The 19,290-nt window shown below is 41.7% G+C and overlaps 1 long non-coding RNA gene across 2 annotated transcripts; it reads left to right on the top strand.

The window, feature by feature from the left end:
• The first annotated feature begins 4,399 nt into the window (after positions 1–4,399).
• Positions 4,400–13,463, top strand: LOC119540077. 2 transcript variants are annotated; one of them, XR_005218031.1, is made up of 4 exons: positions 4,400–4,421; positions 9,061–9,201; positions 10,168–10,375; positions 13,382–13,463. It is a non-coding gene; the product is annotated as an uncharacterized LOC119540077 (long non-coding RNA). The 2 variants fall into 2 exon arrangements; XR_005218030.1 differs by lacking the exon at positions 13,382–13,463 and having other exon boundaries at positions 10,168–10,674.
• The last annotated feature ends 5,827 nt before the right edge of the window (positions 13,464–19,290 follow it).

Below are 19,290 nucleotides of genomic sequence, written 5' to 3'. Positions count from 1 at the left end.
CCAAAGTCACTCAAAATAGAACCAGAACTGTAGCTACCCCATGTGTTTTAAATATATTACCCATACAATTAAGAATACAGTATTATAAACTGGCTCTATAAATTGTATAATAAAAACAGTAACACACCAACTTTGCTTAACCACAAAGCGGCCCTTAATAAAACTGTGGATTCCCTGATGATGTGGCTTTGGGGTTGACTTACTCCCTAGGAAGAGCTTTAGCTGGCTGAAGTAAACATCACATCCCTTTCTGCAGACTTAAAATGAAGGGGGAAAAAATCCTCTTGCAAGACAAAGCAGCTCAGCAGGTTCAGTATCCCTGGAAATCCTGCAGACGTTTACTATCATTTATAAGTGCTAAGAAAATTTAATTTTCAGGCCAGGCTGTGGGCATTGCTCTGTAGAGAACACAAGTAAGATCTTGGGCTTCAACTCCAAAACTAAACTAATCAGGAGAGTGGGGACAGGTCCGTGTTGATGGTGCTGAGGTGCTAGTCTATGCAAATGTTAGCAATTACTACTGCAAATGTAAGCAACTACTAGTACTAGTTATGCTCCACCCCAAACTTACCTCAATTGTTAGGGAAAATAACTTTCTGGAATATCTGCTATTTCAACATTATGAAGACAGAGTCTTGTCATGGGTGGTGGGGAGAAGTAATAAATTTTTCTTTTATATAGGCAGAAAAAAAGCTTTTTCTCATGGAAAATTTTCAAAGATACCCCAAAGTAGAGATGATGGTAAAATGAACTCCCATGTACATATCATCCGGCTTCAGCAAACAGCCAATCCTATTTCGTTTATACTCTTCTATTCCCCAAAAAGAAGAGCTGGATTATTTTAAATTCCAGTCATCATATCGTTTCATGTGCCAATATTTCATTATATATGTCTAAAATATGACTTTTTAAAAAAAAAAACCAAACACACACAATTCACTCTTACTTAAGCCAGTTAAAAATTTCTTAATACTCTGTAACATGTAGTCAATGTTCAAATTTCCCCAAATGTCCCATATTTATTTTTTATCAAACTTCAACTTTTAAGGAAAGTAGCTGTTTTTGAAGGAACTCACATGGCTGAAATCCCCTTGCAGTTTGTCTTAGAAATATTTCTTTAAATAAGTGCTTAGTCATGGGGCATTTTATCACAGATTCAGCAATCACTCTAGGCCTGCACAAAGTAAAATAGTAGAAAGAGACTTAGGCGCTTTTTTTTTAACCCCTCACTATCTCATTCTAGGGCAGTGCCTTATATCAGAGAGAGCTGGGAGTCAAAAAACCTTGATTCTAATCTTAATTTGGTCAATATATAACTGTATAACCTTGAACAAATACATTTGACTCTAAGAAGAGGGCAGGGTCTTTGAAATCTTGAGAACAGTCAAATCCTGACTCTCCATCCCTTGTAGAAGTCATAAAACGATGCCTCAAGGTTGCATTGTATTACAATTATTTATTTTACATATCCTTTTCTCCTATGAGATGGGAACTTCTACAGAACAGCTATTTTCTTGTATTCATCTTTCTATCATCAGAGTCCGGTGTAATTTCTGGAACCTGGTGGGTCCTCGGGATCTGCTTGTTACATTAAAAAAATGGATGCAGAGGCACTTTCCAGGATTACTGCACAGGTGCAAGGATCTAATTATGTAAATGCACACTTTATAATACATATTAAAGTGGGGAAAATGTTATTATTTGCATTTGAAACATTCCAAGTTGAATATTTTATTCCCTTATAAAATTCCTACCTTCTTTCTAACCTTTGGTAAGGGGTGAGTGCTAGGCATTTTTTTCCTTTCTACGCCAAATTCTACCTCTCTCTGCAAAATTTTATATGGCCTTTTCTTGTTTCTTTTGGCTGTCATTTTTATTTTTATTCAGAAACAGTTACTCACTGTCACTCTAAACTTTAAAATTATAAATTTGTCTGTAATACTCTTTTGGGGAAATTTTTTGAAGCACTTAGGTTAGTAGCTTAGTGCCAGTCTAATTTAAATAAAGCATTTTAATTAACTTCTGCAAATCAAAATAATGCAGAAGGTGGTGTAAGAGCAATTGTATATATTGGATACACGAGTTTTCTGACTTAGTAAGTATTCGGCCAACCCAGTTCCCCAAAGATGATCCTGATTCAGCTTCCCACTACAGCAAATGTGAACAGTTCTGCCTTTGAAAACTTCCTCAAATGGTCTCTCACTCTTTTAAGTGACATCAAGTTTACCATTTAATGATACTTAGTTATACCCCAAGTATCATTTTGAAATGTGAACTTTTCCCCCTTGTGCAAATCCCCTGGAGCAGCATTTCTCTAAAGGATTAAGTACTAGTCCTAAGCAATCATCTTCACAAAGCCTAGTGGCTGGACAATACATTTAGGAAAATTTGCCCACATTTAGGAAAATCTGGGTATCATAACCACTTTTTGGTGATTCAGCACATTAAATGCTCTGGAAGGCCTTGCTGTAAATAATATGTTTTTTTTTTTTTAAATACTTATATTGCTGTAAATAACTTGTTTTTATATTGTAGAACAAACAGACTTAATTTAATTTGTTAAACTTAACCTTTCTTAAACTTCCTTATTCTATGTACTACTAAGAGAAAACCACTGACAGTTAAGTGACTCAATGCTAAGAAGCCATCAAATATAAGGCATCAGAGATGTTGGAAAACACTTGCATCTTAGAATCAATGAAATGTGGTATATAAACAGAGAATCTTTTTCTCAAATAACGCCTATCCACATAAGGACGATGAAGTGTTCTTTAGAAAACTATGGTCTAGCCTAGAGCCTTCACAATTATTTCAGAAGAGGGTAGAGAATTACTTTTTCCTATTACAAAATAAAAGAAGTATTAATCATCCATTTTTTGGCATGAAATAAATTAGCCTCGTCCGGGTAAAGAGTAATTTCCAGGTATACATTAGGATGTAACTGTCCAGCTGTCCTCAACGAGCATGTAAATTTCATTTAATGATTACGGCATGTAATTAAATCAAGACGATTGATAGGCTTCTCCACGCAGGTAGTTTACTTTCACTTGAAACAACCTCTTTGCTTCTGAAGATCCCCACACCCTGAGGTGACTCAACTTCAAAACACCCCATTTCAATCTCCAGCATTTTACAAGCAATAGACCTGGATGTAAAGCATCAGTAACTTCACAGTGCATCAGATAAAGTATGTTAAGGGTTGGCGGGGGAAAGGTTGGAGGACTGAGCAAGGTTAATAGCGAGATCTCCAGGGGCCTGGCACAAGTCTACCAGTTTACATCCTTCCCCCACCTTGTCCCGCGACTCCCCGAGCAGCCGCCCCGGAGGGGTGTGGGGACGATGACTTTGGGGACATCGGGTCCCGTCCCGGACTGCGCACAGGACCTGGTTCCCGGCCTCCCACGCGGGCCATCCGCACAGCCCGGGTTTTAGCACCTCTGGCGCTTCTGAATTGGACGAATACGTCTTCCTGGACGCGCATCTCGGGGGGTTTTCCAGGCTCTCCGGGCTGGCGGGAGCCGCCCAGGGTCTCGCGACGTCCGTCGGGCCCGGAACAAACAGCCCGATGACCCTGTGAGGTCCGGGGTCACCTTTACACTCGCTTTTGCCCCACACTTCGTAGCCGTCGCCGCCCACAGCCGGGGTAGGTCTTACACAACCTGCCCCCTTCGGAGCCCGGAAGAAAGCGCAGCGGGCGGAGGCGCCCACCCGGGACTGCGGCGGCGTGGGGGCGCGTGGGGAGGCCTGGCAGCGCTCTCCCCCGGCACCGGAGTTGCAGGATGGGAGGGCGCAGCCTCTAAAGGCTAGGGAAGAAAAACTTGGGCGAGCTCAGCCGCGCTTCTCGAGGGCGCTGCATCCGCCCAGGACATGCAGGCAGCCGGGACAGTGCCTAGCGCGCGGACCCCACCGTATTTATCCACAGGGCGTCAGCGCCGTGCTTCCCGCCCCCTCCCGGCGTTTAGCCCCAGCTGCAGTCGTGGTCCCGCCAGACTGGGGGCGGGGGCTGCGGGGGCACCCGCGTTGTCTCCAAACCTCGGAGCGCGTGGACGCGCACCCCCGGTTCCCCGCCTCGTCGCAGCTGCGGCCACTTCTGCAGCCAAGCCTCACCCCCCCCTACCTACCCGCCCGCACCCCTGATCGGTCCACCACCACCACCACCTCCACCACCCCCCGGCCCCCGCAGTCCCAGGGCCTGGGGATGGCGCGGGGGAGGGGCGCGGCGGCGCATGAAAAGTTGCTGAGTTGCACCGCACGCTTCGAAGTTGCAGCTGCACCGGCAACTTCCCTCCCCCTTCCCGACTCTGAGACTACGGCCGTCACCCCGCCGCCACCCACTACCTGCCCTCTCTGGGCGGCCCCCGCAGCCCCCGCCCCAGGCAGACCGCGCCGCTGGCGGGTCCGGAAGAGCCAGAGTTTCCAAGGTGGGGAAGGGGGTGAGAATCAGGATTCCCCTCCACCATCGCCACCACCAGCTTTCGGCTCGACTCGGCGCTTTCCAACTTTGCAAAGCCGAGCAGCAGGGGCCGACTGCGCCCGCCGGCCCCACCGCCCGGGCAAGCGAGTTTGTGGATCGTGCTAGGGTTTTCCAACATCGCCCGAGAAGGGGCTGCGCCTGAGGAAGGGAGGGGAGGCTAGAAAGCTTGGCTGCGGGTCGAGGTCGCCGGCAGGTGCTCGCGCGCCCGGGTGCCTGGGGAGAGGGCCGCGCAGGGCCGCGCCAGGGAGCCGGGAAGAGAGCAGCTCCCCGCAGGGTTCCCCGCAGAGCCCGACGCCGGGTGCACCCCGCCCGCCGCGGCGGAGGCAGAGCCGCCGGGCCCTCACTGCCTGCACCGGAGGAGGAGGAAGAGGAGGCGGAGAGAGGGATGCGAAAGTGGGTCAGGAATGTAACTGGACGCTGCGCACCCCCCACGCAGACCGCCCCCCGTGGCCGTCCGTGGTGGCCAGCGCCAGCCTTGAAAAGCGAGTCATCTACTGTCGTTCCCCGGCAATGTCGGTGAACGGTTACCAGGGGACCCCGAGGGATGTGTTTCCCTGTGTCTCATTGGGAAGAAAAACTTAGTTGCCTGAGTAACCGAGTTTGGCTTCGATGCGATGGTGCAGTGGAGATTCTGGGGAGCCTGGTGGTGGAGAAGGCCGCAGGGCAGTGGGGGATGGATTGGCTTTTCTTATTACTGAGTCGACACGTGAAAGATGGGGAGGTGGCTTTTTGCTCAGTTTTGCTTTTGCTTTTTACCGTTTCGGAGAACGTTAAGTGAAACGTTTTGCGTTAGGGTTTGAATCTTCCAGCCGTCAGTTTTCATCCAAGTTCCTAGCACACGTTGATTTAGTTGATACAGAGGTTTGAAGTTGATATCCTAGAGTTGGAAAGAGCAGGGGACAGTGACAATTTTGTATTTTGCAGAAGGCCTGAGAAACGTACTTGGAAAGGTCTTTATTTAAAAAAAAAAAAAAGGCTGCACTCCTCAAAGCAGAAGAAGTGACAGAGGCCAGTTTCCTCTCGAGCCCATGATATCTCATACCCCAAGCACGTGACTGGGAAAGGGAGGAATCGAGATTTAAAAGTGATGGGTTTGGGGTTTAAATGTTAGTGAGACAAGCAGAGTCAAAAAAAAAAAAAAAAAAAAACAAAACAAAACAACAACAGCAACAAAAAGATGAGAGTGCAAAGGGAAACTTAGAACTGTTTGCAGCCCAAATTTTCCTGAACACCCTTCCTGGGATTTGTCCCGTTTTTTTTGTTTGTTTGGTTGGTTTTTTTTGTTTTGTTTTGTTTTTTTTTCTGTGTTTGGTGCAGTGAATGTTAGTTAGTCAAAGGGCTTCCAAAAAGCAGTGAAGTTGCAAACTCAGAAGAAATGGGCAGCTGCTATAGTTTTATTCAGAAGCAAAAAGAGATGTGTTAATCTTTAAAGAGATCCTAAGAGTTACCTCAAAAGCTACCTTAGGAATTAATGTAAATTTCTGTTTCCAAGGCACCCTAGATAACGAAACCTAAATTGAGATGTGTTTTGCTTTAAATGGCATATACCTGTAGGAGGCAAAAACTGGTAAATTGAATCTTTGTTAATTGAGCCACATTCTAAATATCTAAAAAGAGGTTATTTGTTGTGAAAACGTTTGTGGTGATTTAATCCTCCCCATTTCTTTTTTTTTTTTTTTTTGTAACTAGGTGACCTCCCTGAGTTGTCTCTATAGTAAAATGGGAATAATAATAATACAATAATAATACCTGGTTTTCTTTGGGATAGTAGACAGCATGTTTTTATATTACCTTCTGGAGATAGGATCTTCAGTTTGTGTTTGCTTTAACTGTAAGTACAGCTATCGTTGGAAGTTGACAAATTCCATAAATTGTATAGTCTTGAGTACTGGATGAAAATGACAGAATTACACAAATGTTTTCTGGAAACTTGAAGAAAATTAGCACATTCATGATCTTAGATTTTGTCCCACTGTTAAGGAGCATGATTTCCTTCTATTTTGGTTCAAACCAGCACTGTTGCTATGGAAATGAGTTGAAAACTTAAGTAAAATGAAGTGGTTAACTTTCATTTACCTCCCATCTCTTCTCTCCATCCCCAAATTTCGTCTCTGAATTCATTAAATAAAGGAATGAATATCAAGAAAGGGTTAGCATTAGGGTTCTTAACCTTGTGAAGTGTACCTGTACCTTTAAAACATTTGATAAGTAAATTTTTGGCAGTTTTCAAGAAATTGTCTATATAGAGCAAGCTTTCACATAGATTATTTTAGACAATCCATTTAAATGAACATATATTTTAATCATCTTAGCCACCTACTCTGTATACAGAACCGTGTTAAGTAAATACACATTCATAAAAGAGTCAAGTCTAATATGGGCTGCTTGGGTGGGACAACCAGATGACAAATATAAGGAAGTTTAACTGTTCAGGAGTTAAATAAAAACACAAGTAAAAAAAAATATGTGCCTATATGTGTTAGAAGAGATGATAAATTCATATACAAAGGTGACAATGAGTTGAGAAGTGGAATATGGAGAGGTTTAAAAAAATTTTTTTTTTTTAATTCTATTTGTTCTCAAAATTGTAGCAATGAGCCTGTATTGCTTCTGCATAGGAGTAAAAGGTTTGCTCCTTTTTAGGTAGGTGTTGCCAGGCAGGCAATGTATGACTATCATTCAGCAAGAAGTCAGACATAAGGTGCCACAGAAGCTTACAGGAAGGATAAGGACAGTGGGCTGGACCACAAGGGTCCCAGAATGCTAGGGACCAAGTTCAGCTGGGCAAGAGGTAGATTGCAAGGGAAAAGGGGAAAGGCACACCCTTACTTAGCAAAGGCTTGTATGTTGCGGGTCCCTGGGTGTGTTCTAGGGCGGGAGGAGCTGTCGGGTGGAGCCAGCAGGAAGTGCTTCACAGGGAGGTGGTAGGACTTGAACTTAGACCTTAAGGATGCACAGGATTGTTACAGCTTCAGAGGGAAAGCCATTCCTAGTGGTAGAAGTGATACAAGCCAAGAGGCAGGAAATCGCAGGGCACGTTTGGGGATTTAGGGTAGGAGAGCTGTACTAGAGGAGGTGACTCAAATATTAAAATTGTCATTCAGAAGATAGGTTAGGGCCAGACCCCTCAGAAATCAGGAATGCCTGGCCAAGGTGATGGGACTTTATGTGCAGGTCATGGGAAACTGTGAAAGGGTTTTGAGCAGGGCAAATACACAATCAAAGTTGGATTTGGGAATATTAATCTAAGGTTAGATTTGAAGTGGGTAGGGAATTTAGGGCTACTCAGGAGCTCAAGGGGGATCAGAGGTAGTGTCAACAGAAGGCAATCATCACTATAAAAGAAAATTTGATGATATAATGTTTGGATGTGGATGACGGTGGACCGGAAGAGTCCAAGTTGACTCCGGTTATAAGCCTAGATGATTTGAGAGGTGAGACCATCCCCAGAAATCAGAACAGGAATCCAGCCTGGAAGGATTGATTTGAAAAGGGGAATTTGAAGTGGTGACAGGCAGCTGGGTCTCGGTGACTTAGGGGAGATGGGTGGGTGACGGCTGGAGGTTGGGATTCTCTACCTAGAAGTCCATGCTGGGACAGGTAGGTAGGAGCTCCTCATTTTGAACTTGATGGCAAAGAACCAGTTTTAGGGAGCAATCACAATTAGAATGTGTCTCAAAGCATAGTTTTCAAAATCCTCCTCCTTCCTCAAAGAACCCGAGCTGGTCCTTCCTGGTGCCGGAGTTTGAACAGGTCGGCCGAGTCAGCACAGCTGTACCAGGGGTGCCTTAACCCAGTGGCTCCCTAACCTGCGTCATCAGATTAGAAGCCTCACCCCAGGGGCACTGAATCAGAATCTCCTGGGCTGGAAGTCCATATGTTTAATAAGCTCTACAGGCCACTCTGATAGGGATCCAATTTGAGGACCCAGTTTGGGGTACACACCGAGACCTCTCTCTGAGGTCCCCTGCCCCCCTCACCCCAGGGAGAGAGAGAGAGAGAGTTCTTGACTTTTCACTTGTGAGTTTCAACCCATTTTTTGTGTCTGTGTTTTGTTCTGCCTTTGTGTCCGATGGACTGTCAGGGATAGGCAGGGCTGAAAGGCGTGTGTGTGATGACCCGCTGCTTTCCAAATTTAGGCCTGGTGAGGAAGAGTGGATGGAAGTGTCAGAAGGCCTCTGCTCTGCCAGGTAGGAAGGAGATTTGGGTTTAAGAGCTATATGTGGTGCTGGGTGACTCAAGCTCTGTACACTGAATACGGGTTGAGGGTGATGCAATGGCCCTGGCTCTGGGCAGACCACTTCCTGTACCTTTGGATACTCAGACCTAGGGTGTGGCATTTGGCAGTGTCCTTGGGAGCAGACTATTTGGCTGATCCTTTTCAAGGGAACTGAGAAGTGAGAGGCAAGGAATTTTTTTTTTTTTTTTTTTTTTTGAGCACAGTGGAAGAAAGCTGTAGAATCATAAGGTCATTGAGAGATAAGTGGAGAGTCAGAAAGTTGGGTTGGATCTCTCAAAGATGATGACTCTTCACAACTTTTGCAAGGAAGACCTATCTTTGTGTCTATTTATTTCTTTATTGTCAGAAAAATAAACGTCTGTCCTTTGGAACAGCAGCTATACTTCTTGTCACAGCCAACTTTCAGTTTGCCTGATGCTGATTATCTCGCCACAAATGAACATCTAGACCATGTGCTCTTCTCTTCTTGCTTGGAAGCTATCAAGAGGTGAATTCACAGGTCCGGTGGACTGAGAGGCAGAAACTAATGTTTCAAATTGGCAATAGAAGTTGTGGGGCAACATCCTCATTCTCCACAATACACACACACAATGATTTTAAACTATCCATTTTTCTAAATGTCTAATAACTCTGGAAGCCAAGGATAAATTTTTTTTTCACTGAACCTCCCCTAGTCTGTCCCCATCCCACCCTCCCACTGAAGAACAGTGGAAGAGGATAAAACCTAGGGTTTTTAATTCATTTAGAATATAAAGGAGTTTTCTAAAAATGTCAGAAAATGAAACTTAGGCTATACAAAAAATTATAAATGAAAGAGAGTGGTATGAAGTGCCAACACCTACAGCACTTATATTTTCTCCTAAGAGAAGGGAAGGGCTTCTCTTATAGGATGGACTTGCCCCCATATAAGCTTTCATGGTAGTTAATTGCAAAGTTAATCAGTACAGAGGAAAATGGCAAGCTGGTGCTTGAGATTTCTAAGGAGCCAGAAATAGAACCAGCATCTTGACCCAGATTTTAAAGTTTCCATGGAGCTGTGAGCATAGAATGAAAGAAGGCATCAATCAAACATGAATTTATAGAATTTAATTTACACAATTTCCTAGAGTTTGGTTTTCTATACAGGTGGAAAAATTCTCTTGAAGCACACTGAAGGGGGTAAACCGTATTCACCACCGTTATCCTAGTTTTGTCAGTGAAATACATATTACTATTATTTATGAAAATATGGGGATCAAGCCAAAAAGTTCTAAATGAGTGGGGACCTCTAAATTTATTATCTTGTAAATGATCTCATTGCTTAATGGGACCATTTTAAACGTTGAATCATTAAGTAAGACTCAGAAGAAAGCTTTAGAAACATTATTCTATTCACTGAAATTCTTACTCAGTCAACCCAAATCTAGTAACAATTCTCTCTCTTTTTTTAACATTAGAAAATTTATTTTCACAGCCACCTGCTGTTTGCACTGTCATTCATAATTCCCACAGAACAGATTTGAAGGTAGTCAGTCCAACAGGATGTCAACTACAGGTCCAAAGAAGTGTGGGTTCCTGTTTTACCAAAGAAGAAAAACCTTCACTCATCTCTCCTGGCTTTGGAATTTTATAGCTTATTGAACAAATCTCCATTGAAACAGTACTCCTGAATTTGAGAAAATGTATAGCATCATTTTGAGTTTATCTTATTCAAAACTGCTTTAGTAAACTTTTGCTTATCAGTGTTGAAAAGATGTGTTAAAACCAGTTTGGCAACTTCTTTTTATATAGCATGCTTAGAGGGCCCCGAGGAAAGAGTTTTGAAACCGTATCAGTGTTAGAACTAAAACTGAACGCTTTTAAACAAGAATATTCATGATATTCGTTTCTCTGTTTGGATTCATCTTTTTAAAACCCAAGATTTCATAATAGGAGTTAATTACCAATGGAAGATTTTCTAGTGGTAGATCCCCACCAGGTACAGGCGGTTTGGAATTTCCCAAAGAAATGAAGGGACTGTTTATTCTGTATGAAATACCAACGTATTCACAATCCTGCCCCATGCCCCCCCTCCCCTCCCTCCAATTTACAGTTTGGAAGCACCCCTTAAATAGATTTTTAATACTTTGTATTGTAATGGTATTGAAGTACAGTATTTCCAAGGAGAGTACTCTCTAAAGGATTAATTTGAGATTCCTGGAGTTATCTTTAGTAAGATACAATCACTGTAGTGATTTGAAGGGTAAGGGTATATATGATGCTACTATTTTACATCACAGTTCTAAAATATGGAAGTCCTTCCCAATACTCATGTCAATAGTCATGAACTTCAACTGGATTGCCTAAGGGAAAGGGACAGTAAATTCATATTGCTGCATCACAAACCTATAAAAAAAGAAATGCAAGTTGAGATTTCCTGGGAGTCTAGCATATTGTCATTTGAACTTTTATTTTAAAGCTAACTTCTGACATTTTGCCAGCAAAATACTCCAGCTTTTAAAATCCAGCGATCCACGTGAGCCCATTTTTCCAGTGAAACTCTGCAATGATACACTTAGCAAATCTCTGTCCTGCACATTAGGACAGAAATATATTATTCTGTAGCTGGACCCCTGAGCTTTGTCATTCCTGGGTTTAACAGGACCTTCTGCCTGCTGAAATGTCGACTTGGCCCTCAAACTCACATGTTTTAGTTTGGTTACCTTGGTCCTCAGCCAGCCTCCCATTTGACATAGGCAGGTACTTCTTGATGTTGAGCGTGTTAATCTTTTTATATCCTTTCACTTCTCCCCATGACTGATGCTCTTGAGCCTGATTGGGGGTGAGGATGGGGGGCAGTGATGGAAATGACTTTGAAAGCACCTTTGAAAAGGAGTATTTTAAGTTGGACTTGAGTCCTACCTGAGACCAGAGAAGGAATGAAAAAGCACACAGCATGTTTGGGTAAACCAAAGGTAGGCCCTGTCAATGAATGAGCATTCTAGAATGTGCACGCTTTGCAGTAGAAGCAAAGACGCTTTTTTCCTCTCCAATTTTTGCAGAGATCCCGGTGATTCTTACCTGGAGGTCTGTCTATGGTGTGAGGTAGGGCAAAGATGGTCAGTACTGAGTTCTACAAAAAGATTACAGAAAGGGGGCCTCTTGCCTTTGGAATTAAACCTAAAATGCCTTTGGGGTTGTAGGCATTTCCCAAACTCAGACCCCATTAACTCCAGGGCACTCCTTCTCCTCCACATCCAATTCACAATTTCCTAGTTTGACTCCTGCAGGCGGGAGGCTTTGAAAGCTGAAGTGGTGCCTTAACCCTATAAATCCTGCACCTACCCCACTTACTCAGGGTGATCCATTTGGCTGGGAGAAAGAATATAATAGAGCCTCTGTTTGTAGCTTTACCGTGTCATTTTGCAATGTCCGTTTTTTGCAGACTTTTATCATTTTGCAGACATCATATATAGTAGTGGTGTATCATTTATAAATTTAAAAAATGCAGATGCTTGGGGACACGCACAATGTTTTTTAAAGATGGGGGGTGTCCTTTTAAAAAGTTTGGATACCCTAATTAGAGACTTTATGAAGAGATAGAAATGGTTTACCATGCCTTGTCCCACATGAAAACCAGAAAGCATAGAATAAATTCGAGGGGAGAGGTTTGGAGCTAAAATGAATTGTTATTATTATTAATTAATTTGACTTATAAAATTTATTTGATTATATAAAGAAATTAACTTTGAGAGAGCAGGGTAGATTACTATTTAATGACCCAGTAAGAGCATTTTAGGCCTGGGGGTGGGAGTGGGGGGTGGATTTTTTTAACAGCTTGGTTTCCCCACTGCTGTTCTATTCTCTGAGAGTAAATTTTGTGAAGTTACCTTAAAATACCAGCTTCTATCAAGGGTGCGACATCACCAGCCTCATACATCCTGGTGCCTTTCTTGGAAAGTGTCCACACTGACCAGCGTTTTCCAAATAAAACATTTGTTTCAGTAAACAAGTGTTTAATCTAGCAGTCAGAGTGGAGAGCTTTAAAACCAGTGTTTGTTTTGCCAGCAAACATTTTGTTTCAATCCTTGCTGCTAAACAAGCTGGTAAGATTTAAGAGGTTTCCTAGTAAAAACAAATGCAGAGCCATTTTCAGAAATTTCTGGCAGGGCAGAAATCTATTTGGGGTCGGAGAGCATGAGTTTAGCCATTTGGGGAAATAACTCATACTTTCTGTGTAGCTCTGTCCTTAGTTACAGTTTGCATGAAAAGCCTCTGGTTTGAGGAAGGACCTTTATTTTTTAAAGCAGAAGACTGAGATATACAAGAATTATTAAACAAAAAGCATTATTGTACATGCTATATTTAAATTTTATATCCCACCCTTAAAATGTGACTAAAACAGCATGAGGTATTTGTTCTGCTCTGAATTTTTGACCCATTTTCAAGTTATTTTTATGGTGATTCCCTCAATGTATCATGAACCCGACACCCAAGTTAGTTACCATAGGTTGTCATCTTTTAACTTTTTATAAAGGTAGTAAAATCAAATTATCATTTGAGTAAAATTGAATTGATAGTGTGGCTTTTATTGAGGGCTTCCTAGCCTGATTGAATGGACTCTTTTTGTCTTTAATGGGCTATCTTCTGAAATATTATCTTTGAATTTTTTAATTTGAAAGTTCAAATGTGGTATGTTTTTTTTCCAGCTTCAGGAAGATGCAATTGTACTTTCTTAAGAGGATAATCAGAAATGATGAAATATAGCACATGTGCAGAAGCATGTGTAAAGTAAGTATGTACAGTTTAAAGAATAATGAGCAAAGGATATTCATGTAGCTCCCATGCAGATTAAGAAATAAAACAGGGTTTTAGAACCTTCTGGATTTCAAACCAATCCAGATCCTGCCTGTGTAAAGCCCCTGTGTCCTTCTCGCCATAGTAAGTTTGCAACTATGTATATATCCTTAGGCAAGTGTTGGCACTTCATATAAACAGAACTGTATATAACACTTTTTACTTGTTTCTTTTATCAACAATATGTTGGTGAGACTCAGCCATGTCAAAACCTGTAGCTGTGGTTTGTTCGCTTTCATCGTTTAGTGTCCCTGTGTGTGAATGTACTACAATGCATTTATCTGTTTTACTGCTGAAGGATGTTTGAATTGTTTCCAGCTTTTGGCTACCGTGAAGAAGACTGTCAAGAATATATTCTTATCAACATCTCTTGGGATATATGTGCACATTTCTCGAGGAGGATTGTTGGTCCATACATTATGTGTGTTTTAAACTTTGTGCCATAATTCCAAACCGTTTTCCAAAGTGGTTGTACCAGTTTGAACTCCCATATTATATGAGACTTCTTTTTACTCTACTTCTTTGCCAAAGCCTGTTAGACTTTTAAATTTTTGCCCATCTGGTGAATACGAAATGGTATCTCATTGTTGTTTCAACTTGCTTTCCCCTGATTACTAGTAAAGTTTGTTGGCCATTTGGATATTCCTTTCTCTTAAGTATTTATTCAAATTTGTTGCCTGTTTTTCAATTGGATTGTTTGTCTTTCTCTTATTGATATGTAGGAATTCTTTATATGTATGTGTGTATATTCTGGTACAAGTCTTTTGTCAATTATATATGTTGCAAATATCTTCTCCCATTTTGTGACTTACATTTTTACACTTTTTGGTGCCCTTGGGTGCACGCAAATTCTTAATTTTAATGTTATTGGATTTATCAGTCTTTTCCATTTTGGTTAATACTTTTTTATCTTGTTTTTAAAATCTTTCCCTATGCTAGGTTCCTGAAGATATTCTCCTATATTCTTTATAGATGCTTTATAGTTTTGCCTTTTTTCCATTTAAGTTGTGGATTCACTTGGAATTCTTTTATGAATGGTGTGAGGTAGGGGTCCTATTTCTTTCTTTCTTTCTTTTTTTTTTTTTTTTTTTTTTTTTGTTGTTGTTGTTGTTTTTCTACATAGGTATTTGATTGTCCAGGCACTATTTATTGAAGTATCCATCTTTTCCACATACTACTACTGGTGTCATATATTTAGTGCCTGTCTTGTTTCTGTGCTCCCTATTCTGTTTTATTGCTCTGTTTGTTAATGCCTGCTTCAACTCGACACTAACTTAATTATTACAGCTTTACAATAAGTCATGATATCTGATAGGGCATGTTCTTCTGCCTAGTGCTTCAAGAATATCTTGGGGTTGTTGCCTTTTTATCCTTCTGTATAAATTTTAGAAACAGCTTGTCAAATTCCCTAACAAAACCCATTAGAGTTTTTAGCAGGTTGGTATTCCAGTTTGCTAATGCTGCCATGTGGCGAAACACCAGAAATGGATTGGCTTTTATAAAGGGGGCTTATTTGGTTACAAAGTTACAGTCTTAAGGCCATAAAGTGTCCAAGGTAAGGCATCAATAGGGTACCTTCACTAAAGGATGGCCTTTGGCATCTGGAAAACCTCTGTTAGCTTGGAAGGCATGTGACTGGCATCTGCTTGCTCCCAGGTTGTGTTTCAAAATGACGTTCTCCAAAATGTTGCTCTTTGGGAGTTTCGTCCTCTCTTAGCTGCAGCTCCTCTTCAAAATGTCACTCTTAGCTGCTCTGCATTACCCCTGTCTGTCAGCTCATTTATGTGGCTCCAGTGATTTAACTCAGACCCACCCTGAATGGGTGGGGTAACACCTCCATGGAAATTATCCAGTCTGAGGTCTTGCCCACAGATGATTGAGTCACATCTCCATGGAAACACTCAATCAATAGGTTCCAACCTAATCAACACTAATATGTCTGCCCCCACAAGATTGCGTAAAAAATAATGGCATTTTGGGGGACATAATACATCCAAACTGGCACAGTTGGCATTGAATCTGCTGGTCAATTTGGGGAGAACTAGTATATTTATTTACAGTATAAAGTCTACCTCTTGGAAAGGCAATGTATATACTTGTTAAAAGCATGGTGCCCAACTCCCTGGCTTCAAATTCTGGCCCCACTCCTCTTTAGCTGTGTGATCCTAGAGAATTTACTTAACCTTCCTGTGCCTTCATTTCCTTATTCATAAAACAGGGATCATAATAGTACCTACCAATAGGGTAATTGAGAGGATTCAGTGATTAAGTGTATTACATCTATGTATAAAATGCTTGGAATTAGAACAGTAACTGACACATAGGAAGATTACATAAGTGTAGAGACACTCGTTCTGTTTATATCTTCTTCATTGCCTTAGTAAAGTTTTATAATTTTTTTTTAATAAAAGGCTTGCATACTTTTCATCCTCATTACTCCTAGGAACCTGAAACTTTTTACTTCTACTGTAAATGATATTTTAAAAACATTTTTGAGGGTGCACCATATCATCATGTTTTATTTAGTATGTTTTGAGTGCTGGTTATGACAGTCTTAGATTAATAATGATTAAGTGCTTGTGTTGCCATAAGATACTTTCTGGAACAGGCAAGAAGTATGGACACTTTCCTCTCGGTGATTTTGCATCGTCATTACTGCTCTGCACCCATGGAGTCAAAGACTTCATCCCTTTGCATGGTTTGAAACCCATCCCACAGATTAATATTTGCATCCCTTTGCCTTCTGTCATTGCAACCTATAAGAATGTTGGTAGCGTGTTTCATTTTATTCCATGTATCAGGATGCTTTTAGTTGACTCTGTCCTTTTAATTTATGAGATCATTATACTTTGGTATTTCTTTCTCAATCTCCCACCAGGTGCTTGAGATCCTTTTAGGTTTTATTTCCGACGCTCTTATTTTTTCCTAAATTCTGTACTGCAGATGCCAGGCCCTTGGGGATTACCACTGCAACTGCACATTTTTACTTGCCTCCAGCATGAGTAAGCTTTCTCTGATGAGAACTCACGCGGTTCCTTTTCCATGTGACAAATGTGTCACGGATGTCTCTGTGGAGTTACAGTTATTAAAAAAGAAAGAAAAGAAAAAATAGATCTACGGGATCCCCCCCTTGACTTGCATCTTCCCCTGGTTTCTGTTCTTTGGCTTTCGAACGTGGCGGGGCTCCTCCTGCCGTGGGCAGCGGCGACAAAAGAAGCTGCGAGGTGCTTTGTGATTTTTTTTCTCTGTATTGCAGGAGGCAGAAACTCAAAGTGAAACCAGTGAAAAAAACCAATGCATTCTTAATGGTTTTTACCCAAACCATAAATCCCTCTCTTGGAGACAGAGGGGAATCACCCAAAATTTGGCCCGGTTTCTTCAGCACGTTCCACAGCAGCATTTCTCAGTCCAGCTCAAGGATAACTTGCAACGGCCTCACTTGGGGGAGTTCATTGGAAAGGCAGGTTCCTGGGCCTGGTGTAGACCAAGGGTATACAGCTTGGGGGGGAGGGGAAGAGGGATTTGAATATTTTAAATGTTCCCCTAGTGACACTGACAGACAGGATTTGGTCAAAACGCTGAAGGTGGTGCAGGCTCGGTTTTTCATTCATCATGACATGTCACTGAGTGGAAAATTTCCCAAGAGGTTTAAATAGTCTCGTGAAGGCTAACGTGCCACGTGTCAGGCCGTGTTAGAAGCGTTTCATGTTTATGCCTATAAGCAGGCTACTATTATTAGTCCCAGTATGCAGGAGATGAAAGAGAAGCACAGAGAGGTTAGGCAACTTGCCCAGAGTCACACAGCTTAATACAGAATTCATATTTTCTTTGAGGATCTTCCAAGCAAAATCTGCCCAAAACTTACCCAACCTTTTTTTCTTTATTGCAAAATGAACTGGCGTGCAGCAGAAATGGGCCCAAAAGGTCTACGTGGGTCATAATCATGCCTTGATGTTGTATAAAGTGCTTTATAAATGATTCATTCCTTTAGCAAATCCTTACTGAGCATGTGACGTCCGGACAGGTTGGGGGTAAGGATTCCACAAAAAGGAGGTGCATGGTCTCCACCATGTAGGAAATTATGGTGCATCAGGCAAACCAGAAACTTCTTAGTGTGTGCTTGTGCATAGATGCTTGTGCACATTTGGGTGGGGTGGCGAAACTACCGTCCATTGAGCTATTACTTTGTACCAGGCTCTGTGCTAAGGGTTTTCAATATATTACCTCATTTATTCTTCACAAGAACCCTCTTCTTTAAGTTCTGTTAATAATCCATTGATGGGGCGATGGGGAAGTTTTGGTAATGAGTGGTGGTGATGGAAGCACAACATTACGAATGTAACTAACACCACTGATCTGATACTAAAAAACAATAAAAATGGGAAATGTTATGTTGCATCTGTGTTACCACAACAAAATTTCTTTTAAAAAATCCATTGAAGAGGAAACTAAGACTTAGTAAAGAAATGTGCCCACAGACATCCAGCATCTCTGCCGTGATGTTAAGATAACACCTATGTCTCTCCAGAACCTGAGGTTTAATTCACTGTGCACTCTGCCTTTGACTGTAGGATCAAATAGGATTTGTTGTTTCTAGAAGAGAAGTGATATCCGTCTGATAGTGACCCTCATGGCCCAGCCTTTATCACACTGGTGTTTAGAGAACTTTTCAATGGTTTATAAAATCAGTCATCATTGACTTGGTCTTGCCATTTGTCCCCTGACCCTGTGTCCCTCACTTAGCCTTAGACTCCATCAGAGCTAATATTATCATGGCCAGGTTCATGGCCTCTAAAAGGCTGACAGCTGGGTGGGGACTGGAGGAGGCCCAGAACTGTTTTCCGAAAGAAGAAAGCAGCTTTGCCCTTTCTTTGTACTTCTTTGCTGACTACTGTGCAAGGGTGGGAGGTGCCTTCTGCACCCTAACTGGGTCCCTTAATTTTCACAAAAGGATGTTCAATGTCTGGTATTGTGCCATATGCAGGTGGGAATTCAATATAATTATTTTTGAGCTACTTCTGGTATTGTGCCATGTATAGGTGGTAATTGAATATAATTATTTTTGAGCCACTTTAGAATTGCAGAATGCTAGATCATGAAGAAACCTTAGAAATCATCTAGCTCAGTTTTTCCATTTCACTAAAAAGAGAAGGAAGAACCTACATGCATTAAGGGACTTGTCAGCGGCAGGACTAGAACTCAGTTCCCGGCCCCCAGCAAAGGGTTTTCCTTTTGCCCCTTTAATCTTATTTCCTGCTGGCACTGAATCACGTCATGGATAAGCCATATGAATTTGAATTTCAAAATGATCCATATGCTGGAGGGAGATTTACCTTCCTAGTTATATATTGTTAAGGCTGATGATAAAATTATTTTACATTTCTAATGTAACAAAATGAGGTTTCAGTGGCTAAGAGATTTCAAATAGGGTCAAGAGGTCATTCTGGAGGTTATTCTCATGCAAGCTTCAGCTGGATATTACAAATTGTCACTGTATGTCAATCCCCAACCAACAGTATTCCTGAAAACCCTAAAGAAAACCCAGGGCTCTACTTAAGACTCTACAAAAGTTTAACTTAAGTTTACTTTCCAGAAACTTAGAACCTTGAGATTGTTCCTATGCCAGATAAGCCCTGAAACTCAGAGGTATCAGTTTCTCCTGAACATCAACCAGTTGCAGTATATAAAAGGTCAACATATCCAGTTGGAAGTTGGAATCTGGAATTGGTAGAAAGTGAATGTCGGAGTGAATGAGTACCAT

This window comes from Choloepus didactylus, chromosome 7, assembly GCF_015220235.1.
Source record: "Choloepus didactylus isolate mChoDid1 chromosome 7, mChoDid1.pri, whole genome shotgun sequence".
Taxonomy (NCBI): domain Eukaryota; kingdom Metazoa; phylum Chordata; class Mammalia; order Pilosa; family Megalonychidae; genus Choloepus; species Choloepus didactylus.
This window is presented reverse-complemented; position numbering and strand designations above follow the sequence as displayed.